At 56.1% G+C, this 4,365-nt stretch overlaps 1 pseudogene; it reads right to left on the reverse strand.

Moving 5' to 3' along the window:
* Positions 1–2,629: 2,629 nt before the first annotated feature.
* On the reverse strand, positions 2,630–3,594 carry LOC123640627 (annotated as a pseudogene).
* Positions 3,595–4,365: the final 771 nt, after the last annotated feature.

Here is a 4,365-nt window from a genome sequence, read left to right on the forward strand (position 1 = left end):
GAGTGAGTGCCGTGGCGTCAGCCTAGCTCACAGCAACCTCAGACTCCCGGGCTTAAGCGATCCTACTGCCTCAGTCTCCCGAGTAGCTGGGACTACAGGCGTGTGCCAACATGCCCGGCTAATTTTTTCTATATATATTTTTAGTTGGCCAGATAATTTCTTTCTATTTTTAGTAGAGACGGGGTCTCGCTCTTGCTCAGGCTGGTCTCGAACTCCTGACCTCGAGCGATCCTCCCGCCTCGGCCTCCCAGAGTGCTGGGATTACAGGCGTGAGCCCCCGCGCCCGGCCTGGAGCCGTTTGTTACTGCAGACTTGAAGAGCTATTATTCACCGCCTCCGAGCGGCTCCGGGTCGCGGTCTACGGCGACTCTCAGAAACATCTTTGTATAGACGAGCTCAGCTGGGTGGGGACGCGCTGGTCCCCTCATTCTGCAGGCGAGGTGAGTGGCTGGCCGAGGCTCCAGTGACTCGTCAACCCTCCCTGGGAGCAGGCCCGACCGTGTGGTTCCTGGGTTCGTGTCCATCACCGACTTTTCCGCTCAAGCGCTGGCGTCTCAGACAAGGCGAAGCCACCGGGGATGGGGGTAGGGAGACCGACTGTGAAAGCGTCTCCACCCGGCTGACTTGTGTGTCGGCAGTCTGCAGGGACACACGGTGTGGACAGCCGTGTGACAGCCTTCACTGAGTGTGCGCACGTTCTCATTCACCCCTGAGAAAACCCGTTAAATATGTTCTAAATCCCCATCTACAGACGTGGAAATGGCAGCTTTGCGACTTCAGTAACCTGCCCAAGGTCACACCAGTGGGGCGCTGTGGAGTCCCAGTTTAAGCCCGTTGTCTGGTGTGGGGTCTGTGTCCCTCCCACTGCCTCCCTCGAGTCCCCTCTCCTCCTGCCGTGTGTGCCTGCTGTCTGCAGGGCCACATGCTGCTCATCTGGAACCAGGAGAAGAGCTGTTGTCTTCCCAGGGACCTGACAGTGGATGACGTCCCCCAGGACAAGGAAGTCCAGGTAGACAAGGGAGCGACATGGTGGGAATAGGGGCAGTGGCCCCTGGCCCCTGGCACTGAGGAGACTGGAGGAGCTGTGTCCGCAGGAGGCTGCTGGCCTCCTGCTGCAGGGCTGCCCCGCGCTGGTGCCTTCTGGGCCTGGCGATGGTCTAAACCTGCCACGGCCACTCGGGAGGGAGGCTGAGGCGGGAGGATCGCTTGCACCCAGGAGCTTGAGTCCAGCCTGGGCAATGTAGCGAGACCCCGTCTCTATGTACATCATGATCTTCCTGTCCCTGGTTGCAAACTCCTGGCAGGCGAGTGCTGCTCCTCTTTCTTTCTGGGCTCATCTCCGAGCCCGCCTCTGCTCTCTCTGAATGAGAAAGAGGAGAACGCTTCTCCGTACCGACGTGCCCACACTGGAGCACACTTATCGCCCCCCGGGGCCGCCCCTCGGTTGAGGGTGGAGGGAGAAGCTCCCCCAGAGACACAGGGGACTCTGCTCCAGACAGGCTTCCCTGCTCAGGAGACTGTTGACAGTGTTGACGACAGCACTGTTCCTGCCAGCCAGGACACACTTCCTGCCTCCCTCTGCTCGCCGTGTATTATGCACCTCCTGTATACCAGGGCCTGTTACAGGCCTTGAAGATACAAAGACAAATTTTAAAATGCTTCTGCCTGAAAGAGCCATGGCTTCTAGTAGATTCCCTGTCGTAGGCCTTAGCTACGGCTGTGTTGCATGGAGTAAAATGCGTTTTTCATAATCTGTGTTTTCTCAGGCCACAGCAAAGGAGGCTAAAAATAGGGCTACTCTGACAGCCGTGAAGGACATTTTTCTGGTCCTCATCTCCACCTGCTGTTGTTAGAACTTCAACCCCTGGGCGTCCTCCAGGGGGATCTCCTGTGGACTGTGGATGAACACCATTCTTTCTTTCTTTCTTTCTTTCTTTTTTTGAGGTCACAAAAAGAATTTTAATAGTGGCTAATAAGGACAATTACCTCTTAGTACTCATCAAAAACATGGCTTTCCCGCTCAGATTACAACCAGACAGAATTAACATCTCACTGCGTCAGTTGTTCCTGCATGTTAATTATCAATACAGAGGAAAGTGAAACAGGGTACAATATATAAAAAATAACATATATGTGTACATGTATATACACAAAAACATATACACATATGTATACATAGTTCACATTTCCCAGTCAAGTGTTCAGAAAAACTAAAATAAAACAAACACAAATATAACTTATTTGGTCTTGGAGAGGTATACATTCTACACATACATGCATGCATATATATATACATATATATATATGTATATACCTTCATATATATATATGTATATAATGCCTACACGCATGTTAGCACACTGGTATACACACGCAAGCATGTCTACTCGCTTGTCTATCACATGCTACACCAGCTCGATTTTTCAGATGGTCATTCAAGTTTCACCTTTGTTCTGGGCTGTCTCTACTTTGTTTTCTGTCAACTGCCAAGCCATGTTCTATCAACACTTTACGGAGTGGGCCACGCCAACAGGAAGGCCGGGATCAATATGCAGGCTGCGGTCTGGGTGCTGTCGCCTGCCCAGCAGTGTGGCCTGGCGTGGGCAGGGAGTGCAGGACACGTCCTCCCTCACCCGTAGGGGGGCAGCCCAAACAGCTCGGGCTGGAAGTCCTGCAGGGAATCCAGCACCGGCGTGGCCTTTGCCATCAGGTCGCGGCTCAGGGGTCCGTCTGGAACTGTGACCGCCTGCATCCCGGCTGCCAGGGCCGCCTGCAGCCCGTTGGGAGCATCTTCAACGACAAGGCCCTGCTCCACGGGAGGAGGCGGGGACAACCTCTTGGCACAAGCCAGGAATATGTTGGGCTCCGGCTTCCCGCTCTTCACTCCCGGGTCTTCTCCCAAAACGAGGTGACGAAACAAACCAAAGAATTCCTTGTTCCTGCTTGTCTTCATCTCGAGTGACGCAGACCCGGAGCTGGCGGCGGCAGAGGGTATGTTGTGTTTCCGCAGGTGGCGGACGAGTTTTTAGCCCCTGGCATGAGTGCGGCCGTGGGGACAGCTCCTTTAACGTCGCTTGGCTTTCGTCCCGCGGCTCCTCCTTGGACGCGGGGGGTCAAGACGTCTGTGACGATCTGCGCGGCCTCCGGCGCCTTCTTACCCCTGGCCAGGGACTGCACGTCCCAGGTGTGATTCCTCCCAGAGCGGCCACATGTTTCTCGAAACACCACTGAACACAGCCGTTCCGTACCCAGAAGAAGGCCGTCCGTGTCACAGACGAGGCGGGTGACGGGGCGCAGCATGGTGCCACCTTCTCGGTCTAAACACCGTCCTTTAGTCACTGCCCGGAGCTGGCCTTCGCCGCCCCCGACCCCGGGGTCTTGTTCCGACCTGGGTTCATACAGGCGCAGGGCCCGAGAGGAGGAGGAATCAGGTGCCTGGTGGCACCTCCACTTGTCGCCAGCCACCAGGGCCAGCACCTGCCAGAAGGGGCCCGGGAGCGCCACGCTGGCCCTTCCTAGATTGGCTGTTTGACCCCAGAAGGCTCTGAGCCCTCCAAGAGTCGCGGGCCACCGGCAGTGCTGCTGAGGCGACATGGTGCAGGCAGCAGAGGCGACAAGAGTAGACGGGAAGGCAACTTCCAAACTGCAGTGGCGCAGAGGAAGTTCTCCAAAGGCGGGTCTGAAAGTCCCACGTGAGTATTTGCTGCGTGTCGGGGACGCGCCGGACCCCACACGCCCCTGTGACGTCTCAGCTCCCAGCAGCGACACAAAGGCTCTCAGGAGCCCCGCGGTGACTCCAAAATGTAACACGCGAGCGGACACACCCCTGTTTAAAATCAGCATTTTTCTGAAGTTTTTTTATTGGACTGAGGGCTCTTTTTTCTCACTTAAAATCTCTTCTTCCCATAGCACTGGGGCCTGGGGAACAAAACCTAGTGCCGGTGACCGGCCCTGGGTGACACGCAGGAGGGTGGCGGGTGGGGGGGGGTGCTCTTCTGCCTCCCAGGGGGTCTGCGACCCTGGAACCCGGGACACCCCGGTCCTCTCCCCTGCTGGCTCGGGTGGCACATCCCACATCCAAAGCAGCGATAGCTGTGGACTGACGTGGGACACCTTTTCTACACGCTGTCAGCTGAGCCAACTGGGTGGGGGGACACGTTGGGGAAAGAATTGCGGTTGGGGAATCAGCAGACAGGGCCGGCACTGCTGACTATCGATCATCTGCGGGATTCTGGGGGATGCTGAAGTCCCCGCAAGCCTCAGTTTCCATCTGTGAAGTGGGGACAACACACATTGGACAGGCTGTGCCAGGATGAAATGAGATAACGTGGGAGAAAACCCGAGACTTGTATCAACGTGCTGGAA

This window comes from Lemur catta, chromosome 6 (genome assembly GCF_020740605.2).
Source record: "Lemur catta isolate mLemCat1 chromosome 6, mLemCat1.pri, whole genome shotgun sequence".
NCBI lineage: Eukaryota > Metazoa > Chordata > Mammalia > Primates > Lemuridae > Lemur > Lemur catta.